The 17,198-nt window shown below is 40.3% G+C and overlaps 1 protein-coding gene across 1 annotated transcript in view; it reads right to left on the reverse strand.

Annotated features, from left to right (window-relative positions):
- Positions 1–17,198, reverse strand: part of PTK2 (protein tyrosine kinase 2) — a 191,343-nt gene that overhangs the window by 146,306 nt on the left and 27,839 nt on the right. The window contains exon 3 of the mRNA XM_084510085.1: positions 4,561–4,587. The gene's annotated coding sequence lies outside the window, so the exon portion shown is untranslated. The remainder of the gene's footprint in view (positions 1–4,560; positions 4,588–17,198) is intronic.

Genomic DNA, 17,198 nt, shown 5'->3' on the forward strand with positions numbered 1-17,198 from the left:
GCTACAAGATATGGATGGGGGCAAAGGGAAGGGTGGGAGAGGGCAGTGTCAAAAGAGCAGCCAAAATAAGCATAGAAAGTTTCATTACAGAGGCTTGCCAATATTGAATTTCAAAGTTTTTGTTGTCTTCTCCTCACATCCCAAAAGTGTTCAGTACAAGAAGCCAGACACCTAACAGCAGCAAAGGATAGATTATATGGTTTTACCAAGTGTCAGAGGTATAAAACAGTAGGAAAAGGTATTATATGAGCACAGAGAATTAGATTATGAGAAGTACACACCAAAATTTTAAAGAAGGAAGATTTAGCATACAAAAGGCAAAGGAAATGTCTTCAAGGTGACAATTAAGTTTTATCAGCAATAGTTCTCATCCAGAAGGAGTGGGAGTTTTACAATACACTATGTGGAAGTCTAGATTCCTCAATAGTGAAGAAAGAATTAAAATTATAAAGTGTACTTGTATCAAAAGAAGAAAAAGCTTTCTTGGGACTTCCAAACTTCAAGGGGCACGCAGACAACTATTCTGACTTGACAGCACTAGCTTTTTATAGACTGAAAATTGCTAATTCCTTATTTTTTCATTTGTATGAGTGCCTCATCTAAACACAAAGTAAAAATTACAACCAGAGGCATTACAAACATATAAAAAAATATATTTAAAATGCTAATATTGTTGTATTTAATTTAGTAAATTTAATACTGTTAGATAAGAAGCAGAATTCTAGATAAAAATTCCTTGAAGACGATCCTAGTTTTCCAAAGGTATTATTGAAAATACTACACCTGTAACAAAACAGACGATGCAGGTTTCCTTGCATACCACCTTAGGCACCATAAAACAGGCGATGTGACATGAGCAGCGAGAGGAGCTGCCCACAATCTCTAGCACAGTTTGCATTCACTTTAGAATTGAAATGACAAATCAAAAGGCCACTATTTCATACTTACTTTTAAGTCCACAGTTGGTCATTCATTTTTGCTTTAAACAGAGACATTAACAACAGTTCTCTACTAATATTACTGAGTTTGTTCTCAGCTGAATGAATAATCACTGCAGAATTTATTACCCGCTGTGTTAAGCGGGAACATTTATTTTTAAGAATTCTGCATTTCATCAATTTGTCAGTTCTTGCTACTGCAACTTCATCTGGCTATTGCTCAACTGATTTTCAATTTTCCATCTTTTAACATCATGGAAAGTATCCCTGCTTGTTTTTCATCTCTAGTCTGAAAAGCGCTGTTGCATTTCAGGTTGCTACATGCAAATTCATCAGGCAGCAGGTGTAGATTTAGGATAAGGAAGATCCAGCTACACAGCACAGCATTAAGCACCCTGCCTCGTAGCTGGTAGCTAACAAAAAAAGAAGCAGCAGGTTTTTTTTGAGGTGTTGTGTTTCTATGGAGGGTTCCAGGGAATAAATCTGGTTTAACTAAAGGGATCACCAGCAGGCTTCCTCTAAGAAGGAACACACTAATAAATGACAGAAGACATTTTTTTTAATTCAGGAAGAGCAATATTATTAGGCTGAGGTGAAGATTCAACTTTATTCATTTTCATAGTTTGTTTTTTTTTTCCTGGTCACATGGAACTAAAGCTACTCCCAAAGCCATTTAGTATTTCAAGATGATGACTGTGTGTGGATGCTACTTACCTAAATTCTATGCTATACGTCACAAAATCCACCCAAAAAATACTGGACAGACCTCAAATATACTATACCTCTGGAATTCAGCTACACTTATTCATTTTTCAATGCCTTAAGCTAGGAGAACAATGCTTTACTCAACTCAGAGTATCTGTGAAGGAGAAAGTCTTCAAGGAGAGAATATTTGCATTTAAGATTGCATTCTGGGAAAATGCTTCACTCCGTTTCCAACCAGAAACCCAGTATATGCTCCTTCATCATTATTCTCTAACTATCTGATGTAGTCCTTTAATACACAATTTCTCTCTTTCTTACTATTTCTTGATTCTAGTAATGAATACTTATTTGCACTACAGGATCAAGAACAAAGGACCAAGGCTTAAGAATAGCCACCTACATCATTAATACTATACCTGTTTTAAATTCAGAGGGGAATAAAATCCCGGAGAGATTATTTTTAATTCCAACAGTGCCAAACGGACAAAAGTTTAATTGCACTTACCAAAGGGAGCTAGCCTTTCATTCCTTCAGGCATACTATGAACACACTCGTATTCCAGGATAGCTTCACACATAGACAAGAATACTTTGTTCTCTACCTGGCTTTGAAATTCTGATATTTTAGCACATTTCCTTCCAAGTCCCTAATGGCTCACATTGCAGAAACCCTCTACGATCGTATCTGTGGACTCTGTTAAAAGGTAATAAAACACCCGAGTTACCTAGGCTTCAAAGCAGTGACACAGATTCGGGGAGGACAACTCCCTAGCAATGATTTAACCAGCAGCCAGTCAACCAATACCTTCGACAGCACACAAGCAATTATTCATACCACAAGAGTTTGTTATGAAACCAAAGCAAAAAGGAAGCTTTCTGGGTGACTTTGGTATACCACTGACCACAACAAACTTACGTGCAACACAACCTTAAACGAGACACTGTGACGAAGACCTCCTTGCTACTGCAAGGTCTTCAAACACCCAAAAAAACTTGCACGATGCAAAGCTGGAGTGCTAAAACACAGGAGGCAGAAATGAGAGCATTTCTTCCAGCATCTGTTAGAAGTGGCACACAGAAAAGAAAATGAAGTTCTGCAAATATGAGTTCTGGTGACCGAACATCAATTAAAGCTTCCCATCTAAATGCAGAACCTCATCTTCATTCAAACGCATTGTATCTTTCATCCTGGCTATTTCTCTGGTTTGTCAAGTTTCTGTTGAGTTTTAATCCCATCATCCAGCGTGCTTGTAGCCCTTTTTATACTGCTGTCACTCGTGAATTGAATAAGCACATTAAGTCCACCATCATGGCCATTAATGAAGCTATTGTAATACCACAGCACAAGTCAGACCTCTGTGGGACTCCTTTCCACACACTCTTTTCTTCTGACAACACTTTAAGTATGTTTTTAAAACAAGTTCCCTTAATTTCCTTACCTGTGAGAATTGTTAAACCCTCGTCAAGCTATGTTGTACAGCTTTTCTACCCTATATAAAATCCCCTTACCTTGCCACAGAAAAAGGTTATCTTTTCAAAATCCTGGACAATTAATTGCCCTCTATCAGTATTCAATGTCACAGCAAAAATCGCACTCGGAATTGCAACTGGGACACCCCCCTGCACATACACAAATTGAAAGGAACAATCTCGTGACTCAAATTCACAGCAGCAAACAAAATCTTTGAGACCTGAATGGGAACTCGGAACAACACGATACCCAGAGCTTGCCACCAGCCTCACCAAACATTTTGCAGCATCCTCCACAAGAACTTGCCTTCCTGATAACTGCTCTCAGCATTCTCAGATCCTTTTAAAGATACCTTCCCCGAAAGGAAAACAGCTTTCTCCAGATTTAGAGCTCCCTTCCCTGCTTCGAGCAAGCACGATTCTTTCTCAGAGCAGCCACATTCAAGTTCTTGGGGAAAAAATGTACAACAGATTCAATTAAAAGCTTGACAAGTAAATGGTCATTTGATTCAAATAGGAAAAAACAAGTACCTCCAGAGCAGATTCCAAATAATATCCATAATACATACATACCACTGCACTTCAGATACTCACTTAAAAAGAAACTCTGAGGATAGATACGAAGCATACTTCAGCAAGAAGAAATAACAGAAAGGATACTTAGGAAAATCATCAACCAAGAGTAAGGACAACAGGCAGCAGGCCTGTTAACAAATATTCAGCCCAAAACTTGCTCAGCTTTGAGTAAAACCATGCTGTTAATGGAGAAATCGTGTTTCAAACAGAGGCTGTCCCCTCAACTACTCATGTTGGAGAACACAGACAAAAACATTGTGAAAGCAAACAATGAAAAACCATCCTCATCCTGAGCTCCATGGCAAACGCTTGGGCCCACAACACTAGCCAATTGATACTATTTTCAAATTATTATTATTTATTTTTGGACAAAGAACACTGATGTGAGACACAGGGTTCAACAAAGACACATTTCCAGCTCTGCCACAGTCACCAGCAACCCTGGGTGGGTGAACTTGGCCCGTACCATCCCTGTTAGCATCTGGGTCCTGCCAACCATAAACCACCATCCACATCTCCTTGCAGGCTGTCCCTCTGATGCACCACCACCAATATCCTTGTTGTTCTGACATCTTTATCATGCACTGTGCTGTTTTAAACATTAACCACACCACCTGCATATTTAACAACTGCATATATTCGAGTTAGCTCCTCCTCTTGTCAAAATACACCGTCTGAATGTAAAAATCTCTGGACCTTACCAGGTTGTGTTTTGACCTTAGCATTACCTCAGGTCCCCGCATGACCAAGTGCCATGCCAGGGCCGGTAAGAACCGATCCTCTGATTATATAAAAGCACTGCTGTACTGCAAGCAAGCCTCTAAATGCTGCTTGCTGTCACATCAAGACATAAATGAAAGAGGAGAACTTACCTGCTGGCAGGGAATGTCTTGAAATATCTGTAACAATAAAGAAATACATTTAGAAGCAGAAGGAAAAATAGCTCTGCAACTGAAGCAGCCTAATCACTTTTCTGCAAAGCTGTGCTTGCTTAATAAAGCCCATTATCTGAAGCAATTTGCTAGCTGCTAGGCACGCCACCTGCAAGTCAGAAGCATTCCCCTTGTCTCACCCTGTTCATTAACAAGATTATGTTTTGCCCGCCTAACTGAAGGATAAAGATGACACTACTAAGCAGTGAGGGTAATTATTGCAGCAGAATACCAGTCACTACGTACAAATTTATGTTACATGTGCATTTCTCTATTAGTACCTATGTAATTTCAGTGTTAGAAGTGTCAGGGTTAATCCTGGCATATGAAGAGGGCATGATTGTTTGCTTTATTCTTAACCCTTTAGAGAAAAGACCATAAAAACCTTACCAAAGAAACCTTAAAAACAAACAAGCTTGGAACACAAGAAGCAATACTACAAGAAAGGAGGGCTGATATTTGCCATTATCTGAGGCACAAGACACAGCCGCTGAACATTTTTACAGTAAAAGTCAAGGCTGTCTTTAACTACGATCAACATTACAAAAACCACTGGTTCAGAGCCTAAATAGACCATATTAAAAAATGACGCCTTAAAAAGGATAGACGTTGATGTAAACACACAAACAGGTAATAAATTATAAGTCATTATATTCCTTCTGCCTGGTTTTCCTACATCTGCCATCTCAGATCTGTGTGATCCCTCCACGGGACTGGATCAGGCTCAGAACAGAAACTAAAACCCACCCAGAATGAGAAAGCAAGAGCTACTCCAAGTCAGTAAGGATGAGGACGGGGAGAAACATCAAGGAGTTAATGAAAGCTGAAATAAATACAAATATGGGTAAATAGAAAGAAACTGAATTAAGAAACTGAACTGAGCCCAGGAAAAAAGGTCCACATAGTTGCTTGGTCAGAAGGCAACAGCAATATTGAGTAATAAAACCCCTGTTTTGGGTACAAAAGCCCTGTGGAAATTGAACTTCGTCAATAGGTGAAGCAACTGGAACAAATTCAGAGATTATCAGGGCAGATGGTCACTGCATTGATAGCTATTAGAAGAAATAACAAGGCTTAATAAACGTAGCCCTGCTCTCACTGCCAGACTCTTAACGACATGCTTGCTTTCATTTATACTCCACATTTGCAGCTGCAATAAATGGCAAAACTTGAATTCCAAAGAGGATTACACTTGGAAAGGAAACGTAAAGGCAGCCTCCTGAAAATTTCGAAACTGAACTTCAGTACCCTGAGAAACAGTGAAGAAGCAAAACAAAGCTAAACTACACTTAAAATGCCAAACAAAAATAGCAACGGGACGCCCGAAAGAGCAGAGACAACACTGCATGCTTTGTTCTGGCAGAACAAAAAGGCTGAAAGTCAGTTAAGTTACATTAAAGAGATGCTCACCATGCTGTCTGCTTATGAACCAAATGAGCTGATGTGGTCAGAAATGCCTTTAGATAGGAGAAAGGCAGGAAGAAGCTGCTCGAACCGCAGGAAGGAAAAGCCTCAAGCCGCCTCCTGCAACAGCTTCTGCATCGAGTACACAGCAGCGTACAAGGAAGGGAGCTTTCTTCTGGCACACAAACCTTGAAGCTACAATTAATTTGTAAAGTTAAACGAATCAAGAGAAATGTCACACCTTTCTGCCTGCCTGTTTACATAGAGATTTGATGGTTTCCCCCCCACTTTTCTTTTTTTTTTTGATAATTCAAAACAATTTCTGCTTGTCACTAAGACCACACAACCCTCGCCACTTGAGTAAATAACCTAGAATAAGACTGCAGAGCAGAAAGCATTACATTTGACTTTAATTTGTCTACTGTGATGAAAACCAATCTCTAAATTCCGTTTAGACTTAAATTTATAAAGAAAACTGAAAATTTAATTTACCGTAAAAAACTAAAAGCTGCATTAAAGTTTTCTCATAGCCCTTGATGTACTGGAAAATTTTCATCACAGCATTTATTACTCCTGAAGCAGCCCATTTGATTACGTGTGCCTCCACAACAGATCTCAAGAAAATAATGGTAAACACAGCCGCCAGATAAATACATTATCATACCACAGAGATATGCGGAAAACGTTCATTTACATTCTCTGAACTTAGCCAAGCAATTTCAAACAGCTCGAGGGAAAGCTCTGTGTCTAGGACGCACGCATGATTTTTAACTTAACCAATTGCTTGGGATACTTCTGTGTTTGTCCCCAGCACCCGAGTTGCTTCTTCCTCTGTACTATCATTGTGTGAAGGCACCTGTGTGTCCCACTGACCTCTGTAGGACCTACCAGATCAGATCTGCTGCTATATCGAAGTCCACGACTACAATGATTTAGTACTTCCAAGTTCCACTACAAATTAGTCCTGTAAATGCAATAAGCGAAGAGATGCTGCACCTCCGGGACAAGTATCCTGAGCAGCTTCCTGCAAGTCCACCTTCTTCTAATACAACTGATTACGAGACTGGTTTACAAGATTAATTGACATGCACACACTAGAGTTAAAAACAAGTAGGCCAAGAGAAATTGAAGCCTGAAGGTCACATCCGTCAACTGAAAACTGCATAAATGCACTTAGCGAGTTGCTTGTATTTTTCAAAAGATTTCCATCAAGCTCAAGGTCCTCCGTAGGCTAATGCATCCTAACTCTGGAAAATAGTGACTGCTAAGAAGCATCAACTCATAACAGCATAAAATGAAGCAAATACTGTTCTGATTGCAAACTGCAAAGCAGTTCCATGCTTTGTGGTCACTGTGCACCCAGGAACCACAGCAGTAAATGTTACTCCATTTGTTACCTTCATGCATTTTTATTAGTTGCAGTCGCATCACAGATTTTGAAGATTAACTTCCATGATGTTTCTTACCGTTTGGTCTGTCCTGTCTCCTCAGCATCTTTTCTGGCTTGAAACTTTTTAAGCCTATTCTCCAAATACAGTTTCTCATTTAACATCTAACATTGAAAAAAAGACGAGTGGATTCTGACAACACTTTAAGGACTTCATTGAGAAGCAAACAGACTATGCATTCAGCCAGCTACTCATTTCACATCATGTTTACACACTTGTCCTTTTCCAGGAGCTGTCCTGTCGGTGAGGATCCCCCCTTTTGGAGGTTTGCACTGACTTGTCTCCTGCAACTCATTTCCTGAACGCCCATGAACTGGCACGTGCACCCCATTTACAGCTGGGTAACACGAGCCAAACGTACATTCCCATCTGTTCTAAATATTTTCTTCAAAGTGTATTTAAAAAACATTCAGATTTCATGTATTTCTCTTTCTACTCCTACTTCCAAGCAAATCAGTCACGTTCTGCATTTATGTTCTTACTTATCATGCTACTAAAAAGAAAAACTGTCAGTCATTACATAGGCAGAAAGAAAAATAAAATTTAGACTTTTTTTTTTTTTAACAGCCTTTTGTATACCTAGCAAAGGTAAGCTACTTCTCAAGGAAAACTGTTTTTAATCCTAGATAGTGGAACGATGAAGGAGATGGCTTCAAGAGGTCATTTCCAATCACTGTTTCTGTAACACTACACACAGGTGACAATAATAGAACAGGAAAGAAGCTGTAACAATATTAGAGGTGCTACGAAATACGGTTCCTCGGCCAAAAATCCTGCTAAGTAAATCAATTACCTACAGGAATTCACAGAAGGACTTCATTTTAAAGAAAGAATACGACCGTCACTTCTCTACCCGCTGGGATGGTTTGTGGCAGTACAGTCCTCACGCAGGCTTTGCTGATCCAGTCACAAGCAGTGTTTTTAAGATATCCAGTACTCCGAGGGATTCATGTATTTGTAACGCTTTTTTTTTTAAAGATTAAAAAAAATTGTTTAAATAAAAAAAATTGTTTTGAATGAAACCATGCATTTTGCACTGCAGACTTTCCTCAAATGCTTTCTTGGAAATCGAGCCACAATTTAACATCCGTCTTTCCAAGAGCAACATTTAACCATCAAAGGCAGGAATATTTTGTGAGCTTTGTGTTCCTGTCCCATGGTAAGATGAGAATATGGCTCCACGGGCCATGACAGAGGCTCATGCACTCGCCCAGGCTGCAGCACGGATCTCTTTCCAGCGCCGCGGTAAGCAGACAACCGCAAGAAATTCAATCCCGTTTTACTGTAGCAATAACAGACGAACCTAACAGTATCCCCTTGAAATGTGTTCAGCTATTCGGTTCACAAACCCATCTCTCATTCCTGCGAGGAGCACGCAGCATGCGAGGAACCGCAGACCACAAGCTCCCAAGCTCCAGGAAGCGAAGCAGGACGTGTCCTTCAGCAAGCAGCCCTCCAGCTGAACGACGAATATCGCAGCCACAGCTTCAAATACAATTTTCTTATTTACCTACCGGTACCAAAATCATTTAGGAATACACGTGTGTATTCAGCATTTAGCCTTCCCGTGACTGATCCTGCATGATGGTGCCTCAAAGGCTGCATTCAAAAGCCCTGAAGCCTCCCCTTCCTACTGCTCGCTGACAGGCAAAGGGGACTTCTGGATGGATGCTTCTCTACTCTTTGATGAAGCTTAGATTTCATTGTCTAGGTTTTCATTTTTAAAGCGTAAACAATTAAGCAGAGAACACAAACAACCTTAAAAAAAATTGTAAATTGACGTTTGTTGTGAAGCTCAAGCATTTATTGAAAAAGGGTTAACTCAAGGAATTAGTGAAAAACATCTAAAGGACGACATAGTCATTGGTCAGAGCCAACATGGGTTCACCAGAGGAAGGTCATATCTAACAAACTTTAATTTCCTTCTACAAAAAGATCCCTTGGTTTGTTCAGCCCAGCACAGAGCAGGCTGAGGGGAGGCCTCATGGCGGCCTGCAGCTCCCTCACGAGGGGAGCGGAGGGGCAGGCGCTGAGCTCTGCTCTCTGGGGACAGCGACAGGACCCGAGGGAACGGCATGGAGCTGGGACAGGGGAGGGTCAGGCTGGGGGTTATGGAAAGGTTCTGCACCCAGAGGTAGTCGGGCAGTGGGACAGGCTGCCCAGGGCTGTGGTCATGGCACAGAGCCTGCCAGAGTTCAAGGAGTATTTGGACAACGCTCTCAGAAATATTGTCTGATTTTTTTTGGATGGTCCTTTGGGGACCCAGGAGTTGGACTCGATGATCCAACTGGACTTGTGGGGACTTGTTGGTCCCTTCCAATTGGGATATTCTATCATTCTTTTATTTCTCCACGGTCATCTGATCCATCAGGCAAAGATACTGGAACTACAATTAATCCATTCTTGCAGCATATCCAGTAAGGAAAAGCCGTTAAGTAGTTTTTACAACATGATTAAATTCCCATGCAAAATCTACAGTAGCCAACGGTTAATTTTTCCATACATTTTCGTTCACGGTTAAAAGTTCAGACCTTATTTCTAACCTCAATCTAACCTACTTCTAACTCAGCAGTCTGCAGAGCTGAATGGCAGCAGCCCTTTATTATATCATTTCCCATTAAGGCAATTTTAGGTTAAAGATCAACTCAATGAAAACTCTTCTTACATTAGCTACACAGAATGAGAGACAGAAGCGTTTCCCATTTCTCTAAGCCTTTGATCAGCCTTACAGATCTCACACTACTTTTGCTTTTAGTAGCATCTCTGATTTGCAGGTACCACTACCTGACACAGTATTTGTGTGTCACCCACAACAGTCTAAGCAAGCAGGTGGTGTTTTTAGTATCGAGTTTTTCCCCACTGACGTATTTACTGCATTTGCCTTAAGCACAGCGACACCCAAATGTTATAGGACAGACTCTTCCATCCACCCAACTTGCCTGCACTTTTTGTCCTTTCACCAAATCAGAGGAAATTCAGTGCACAAAACCGCACGGCTTTTGTTTTCAACCCTACTTCGTAGGAGACCCACCCAGGTTGCGCTATAATCCTTTATTAGCTTCGTTTAAATCCTTGTTTCAACTGTGAATATCAGCAGTAATGACTTAATGCTTTCATCTACGTCTGTTGAAAAGGTTAATGAGCAAAGAGCCAAAAATGAACCGCTATCAGACCCTCCTCAGGAAATGTGCACATTCTGTATTGTATTTTGCGAAGGTCTGTTTTACCATTTATTAGTTTTAACGCAAGCTGTTGTCTCTGAATCATGAATGCAACATGAAATTAAGGTAAGGAAAAATTAGAAGACAAGCTGCCATACTGCACAGAACATTAACTTTTTTGGGGATTGCTTGGTTGACAGAACAGGTATGATATATTTACAGTATCATCACCACCTATCTGCCATACTTCAGACAGTTTAAAACAATATCATGCATGAGTAAAATATCCTATTACAGAAACACAAGTGTCAACTTGTCCTATATCTCAGGAACGTGTTCAGTTCTTATTTATTTCCATAACTGACAAATTGACAAATCCGGAGCTAATTAACTGTGGCATTCTTCTCACTGCCCCCAACCTTCTGCTTGTACCTGCCTTCTGCTTCTCACCTACTGTGATTTAAAAACAAAAGCAATGTTTAGTCTCCTTAGTTTACAGCATCTACAAAAGTCTTTCAACAGTTTCCAACAACAATTTCCCCTCTCCCACTGAAGGGAACACTCCTAAATCACTTGTCTTATGGTTGTTGAATGCTAGTTTTTTTGAATTAAAAAAAAAATCTAAATTCTGATTAAGATGCTGAGTAACCCACTTCTATTTTCCTTCATTTCAGCTGAATTCTGCCCTCATCTAAAAGAGCACGCTCCTGGAAACTTTGAATTAATTTACACAACGTAATGTGGGATCATCGGCACTACTTACTGAGTTACAGAGCAACTCGGGTGAAGAATTTATTCTCAATTATCTCACTACTCTTTTGCCTATGGTGAAGAGAGAGATGAATAAAGACTCGGGTCCCGTAAGAGTTGGTTTTATGCCTAACAAGGTGGATAACAGACCTGCAAGTCTACGTGCACCATTAAGCTCTTGGGGGTATGCAAATGCCATGCTAGCAGGAAGAAACTCCAGAAGGACCTCACAAAATGAAGCAAGTTCCCAAAAAGTAGCAGATGTACTTCGACAGAGATGTGATGTAATGCATCTAGGGGAAAATTTTCTGAGCAATACCTCAATCACACTTACCACTTACACTTTCTGCAGCTCCAACTGCAGGAGGAAGTCTGAGTCACTGCTGACTGTTTTCTCTGAAATCACCAGCTCCAACAAGGGCAGGAGCCAACAACAACAACAAAAAAGCAGTAAAGCATTGTGTATCATTAGGAAGGGCACTGAAAACGTGGTACTTAAAGATGTTGTTATATCAAATGATAAGGAATCTTGCCTGTTTTGGCCTCTGCACCTGAGAAAATGCATAGTGGAGTTGGAGAAGGTTCAGGGAAGGGATGGAGCAGCTGCTGTGTGAGGACAGACAAAATAATCTGGGACCCTCCTGCTGGAAGGACATGAGACTCAGAGAGTACAGCCACAGGTTACAAGCAAGGGTGAAAAGGAAAAAAAAGAGAAAGTGCATCAATACAGCACCGCTGCTCATCAAATCCTGCCAATGTGAGTAGTGGGAGGCATCTGAAGGAAGCGCTGGAGATAGCTTCATCCAGATAAGAGCACAGCTAGCAGTGAGCTTCCTCGAGTGCCTGCACAGACAGGTAGCCTCAGTGAGCTCCAAGGGACTGCAACATCCACACACTGGTTAAACAGCATCTTTTTTTTTGTCACTGAAGCATGATGCTGGGCTGCAGGATCACTGGTCTCATCCAGCAGGGTCCCTCATGGTCCTGAAGTCCCCACTGCGGCTCTGTGCAGATGTAGGGCATCCACAAGCTTTAAGGTTAACCTGGAGAGATACCTATTGAACTGGAAGCACTATCTGGAGGGTAGGTCAGCTACATTATAGGAATGATCTTATATTTTTGTGGCTTAAGCACAAACGCATCTCCTTTTGCTATAACTCTGAACAAGCCCAGGAAACTTTAAAACTGCTTAAGATGTTTAAGGAGGGACATCTGTGTGCTGGCAGTGGTTCAGATATAACAGGAGTATCTCCAGCACTGACCTGTGATCACGTAATCCTGGTGGAAATCCTGTGACATTTTTATGAACCAACCAATTCAGGCCCTCAGGCAAGCTTAGGGAAAACAGCAGACTTGTACTCTACACACACCTACCTCTCCCCTCCTCATTTGTACTACAGAGAGTTTCTTCTTGAAAGCAATGGGTTTAGTGCAATCTTTTCTTTTTAAACATAGGCTTGACGGTGCCTGCTATGATTAAAATTCCCTCCCGTGTCATTTAACATGATGGACTCATGACATGCAGTGTTCCAGCACAAGTCACCCGCATTTTCAAAAGGTGACAGGATTTTGTAATTCTTGTGCTAAAATACAAACCAGCACTGCATGCCAGAACAGCTGTTGCAGGTATTACAGGAACTCAGTACAAGTATGGAGATGCTTCGGAAGAAAAATAATATATTTTGGGGTACAGAAATGAACACCAAGGTCACAACAAGAATGGAAGACAGAAGTATTTCAAGGCAGGAAACTCAAAAATAATTCCCCCAGAGCCAGAGATCCCAGAAAACAATGTATAAGAATATCCTTACAAGAACAAGAAAACAGTAATTACGAAGATTTAGAGTAAAAGACCAACAACAGAAAAAAACAACACTTAAAATTTATTTTCTGAATACCAGAATGGTAATTTGCAAGCCTTTTTTTTCTTTTTGGGAAAAGACTTAAATTCTTCGAAAGTTGGGAGAGTCACTTCCTTTCATGTTCCACCACTGTAAAATTATGCTGTTTCCATGGCTATGGCCCACACACGGATTCCATTGTTACGGCAGTTTTCCTGAAGCTAGAATTAAAGTTACAGGACTTTGGAGTGAAAGAAGGCTGAAGGAAATCAATGCAAGTGGCACTGAGGGAAGGAGAAGTAAAAAAAAAAAAAAATAAATTTAAGAGACAATGTTTCAGTGAAAGAACACACACACAGCAGTTTGTCAGGAGTTTAAGAGCTTAGCATCTCTGCTCATGCATCGTACCTACCTAAAAAGGGCTGTTGTGTAGTTAATGCATGAAAAGACCAACTTACCTAGTGCCAAAAATTAAGAGTTTGATTCATTTCAGTGGGATTCCTGCAAACTATTCAAAGGAAGTTTGACAGCAGCTGCAAAAGTTTTGCTCTGTACAGAAGCCTGCTCCAATGCAGGAAATTAAATCTATTTTAATGAGAATACCGATGCTTACTTAGCTTGAGGGTGATGCTATGGACAGAGAAAACCTTAGCTACACTTCGAGCTGATTCTCAAAGTGAAGCATAACAGCTCTACAATGAATGGGCAGTTCCACAAGCACATGGTTTAAGGCATTTGCAGTGGGAAATCACTCCTGCAGTGAGACAGAACAGCTTTTAGGTCCCAACAACAGACAAAATAACAGGGAACTGAAGGCAGCCTGCTCAGTGTGCCAGACAGGCTCCCAATAAATTTACCACCACAGGAGTAAGGATGACTCCTTTAATGTTATTTCAGCAAGTCTTAACACTTCTTACTAGGGACACAGATACAAACCTTCAAACTACTTTGCTGTTCGGAGGCATAACTTGCTGCAAGATGCAATGATGGTGCTATAAAATATATATAAGAAGCTTTCTAAGACCTAGATCACAAAGAAAGGGATGTTCTTTCAAGAACCATCTAGGTTAAATTATTTGTCAGAGACTAGACAACATACGGTAATATTTTTCATGTTAATTTTCATTATTATTTCTATTGTTAGACAAATATATGCAATTATTTTAAGCCAAAAAGGCAGAGATCCTAAAGAAGTGAAACAAATAAAGATGGCAAATCAGGAAATAATAAAATAATAGTCTGAGATATAGACTCTGCATTCATTTGAAACATAAAACCATTTGGGGGGGAGCTGTGTTTAATAATAACTGCATTGGCGTAGGTTGGTTCCCCCTTCATGTAAGGAGGATGCTAGGGAGAAGTTTTTCCCCTAGCTTCATCTCTGATTCTGTCACCTTTTATACAGTTTTCCAGCTGGAAAAGAAATGGAGGAGAAATTAAGACAGCAAAAGAAAAAAAAAAAGATGACAGGTGAGGTAGGGAGGACCTACACGCAGAGCAACATGACGAGAAAATACACACATTCGCCAGGACAAAGACACCAAGAGATGACTGATGAAAACTAGATTAGGAAGAAGAAAAGGGGTGGGGGGGGGAACAAGGCTGCAGCCAGAAGGATTTCAGTACACAACACGAGACAGGCTTTCTTCTCCTAATTGGCTCTGTCATGTAGCTGTCGGAAAGCGATGCTCGAAAGCCGCTGTTGTTCGTGTCAAAGGAAAACCCCCAACACGTCTGTTCTCGGCAAGAACACGATCAAATGAGAGCCCCAGTTGGCTTGACAAAACACAACACACGTGTGGCTTCCATCTTCTGTTTGCAGCGACTTCCACACGTGGCCCTTTCTCACACCAGCCAAGTGAGCAAGCCCATTTATTTCTAATAAAATGCACCCTTAGTCTAGTGTGCATGATTAATGGGTTCTCATAGCCACGAGCCCACTGAAAAAAACTTCAGCTTGGCATCATTAAGATGCTATCGGTCCTGAAAATGCAATTGAAGATGGTATTTCTCCCTTTAATCTGCCGCGTTACTTAATCAATTTCAATGCGCAGTAAAAAGTTAATTTGACAAAATTGGATGCGTTATTTCGCTCTGCCTCTGGCATGAAGCAGATTAAGACCACCAGAAATACTTGCAGAAAGATTCAAGACTCACTACCAGATAAACATCAGACACGCCACAGACTCTGCATTCTGTAGACTCAATCCTGGGTCTACAAAAGCTGTGGGTTTTTTGGGTTGACGCTGTAATTACCTCCCCAGCAGCTAACTCAGACTGCGCCTCCTACACAAACCACGATTGCAATATTTCAAGTCAAATACAATATTTGATGCCATGCAGACTCTGCTGACATTAGGGAGATGGAACAAGGACGAAGACAACTCTCAGTTTATATATATTTTATTTCTCCCGTGTAGGTTACAGGCCTCAGCAAGTTGGATAAATGCATGGCTCAGAACTGAATGAATTCCAGATTCAAATCCCTGTTGTCTCAGGTGAGAATCAGCTTTCAATCCTCCCCAAAAACCTATCAAGGGGGGGATTTAATCTGATTATCCCCCAAAACACTGAAAGACCGGCCGCTATCTGTACGATGAAGCAGACGCTTCTGCCTTCGGTGCTGTCAGACTGATTTCCCTCACAAATAATGAACAGGCCAACCTGAAGGGCAGCAGCAGGGAGAGGAATCCTGATGGAGTACTGTTCATGGAAAACGTTCATTATTTTCTTCTATAAAAATCACTACGGTCCCTACATAACTCCAACTTACCTTATATTGAGAACTATTGAAGTACTAGAGTGTTATAGGTCTACTTAAAATTGACTGTCTACCAGAGTTGTGTATTTAGACTTCATTTTGAAGAAAAAATAAGTCTCTGAAACTTTCAGAACTCAGAAGTTTCTGAATACTTTTCATTTAGTATTCAAAAAAACAGGAAATTCAAAAAAAATTTACTATTTCTGAAGTTCTGAAGTTACTTAGTCAAATATTTCACTAACAGCTTTTCTCCCTTTGTGCACAGGGATCATACAGTGTACACACTCATACAATTATGTCTTTCTTGAACTTGCTTAGTTGATATGTAAAATGCAATACTAATGCTGATCATATACACTGCTGACGTATAATGATTCCTTATTAGCAAGCAAATTAGCTAGAACACACATTGGCATCAAGAAAGAGATCTTGTCTTCCTTGAAGGATAAATAGAGAAGGGCTGCAGATCTGAATTATATAAGCACACTGGGTACAGCCATGTGTAGGTTGGTCGTGGTGAACAAGTGTTTTCTACACAAAGATAGAAATTCAAGACTGCAAAGAAGCATACAGAAAAGGTGTGTGCTTTCTCCTCAGCAACAAGGGATGAAAGACAACACAACGTTCATCTTCCCTACCACAATACGATGTGTAGGAAATTAAAGGTTTTATTGTGGCTGCTACATCAAGAAAAAACAGTGATAAGACTTTTAAATTCTTCACTAATGTTATACTTTATTGGTTATCCCATCACTGGTCGCCTATAAAAAAAACAAAAACAAACAGCCAACCATCAAACAACATAAAAAGAATAACCACAGCTCGCATCTTCCTAACAAGGACAAGCTATTCAAGGAGCTCTAAAAAGCTTTTCCTTTTCAATTAATTAGTAAATTAACTAGTTGAATAGCGAATTACAGAAGCATAATAAAGGAATAATGGAATAATTAATTAATAATGCAAGAAAGACCAGCAAGAGAATCTATTCAGCTTTCTCTGCTCCTTACCCAGCTTTGTCACTTGGATGCCACCGAATCTCACCAGGAGCAAGAAGGAAGAATTACACCTGCTCACAGCAATTATGAAGAACAGAATGACAATTGTTTCACACACGTTTAACCTTGGCAACATTTAAAAAAGGTACTTTTCCTTTTTACTACATCATGATCTGCTTTTTTGCATTATCACATACGAAATGCTATTTATTCCTAGC

The sequence above is a fragment of the Aythya ferina genome (genome assembly GCF_964211825.1).
Source record: "Aythya ferina genome assembly, chromosome: 2".
Classification (NCBI taxonomy): Eukaryota; Metazoa; Chordata; class Aves; order Anseriformes; family Anatidae; genus Aythya; species Aythya ferina.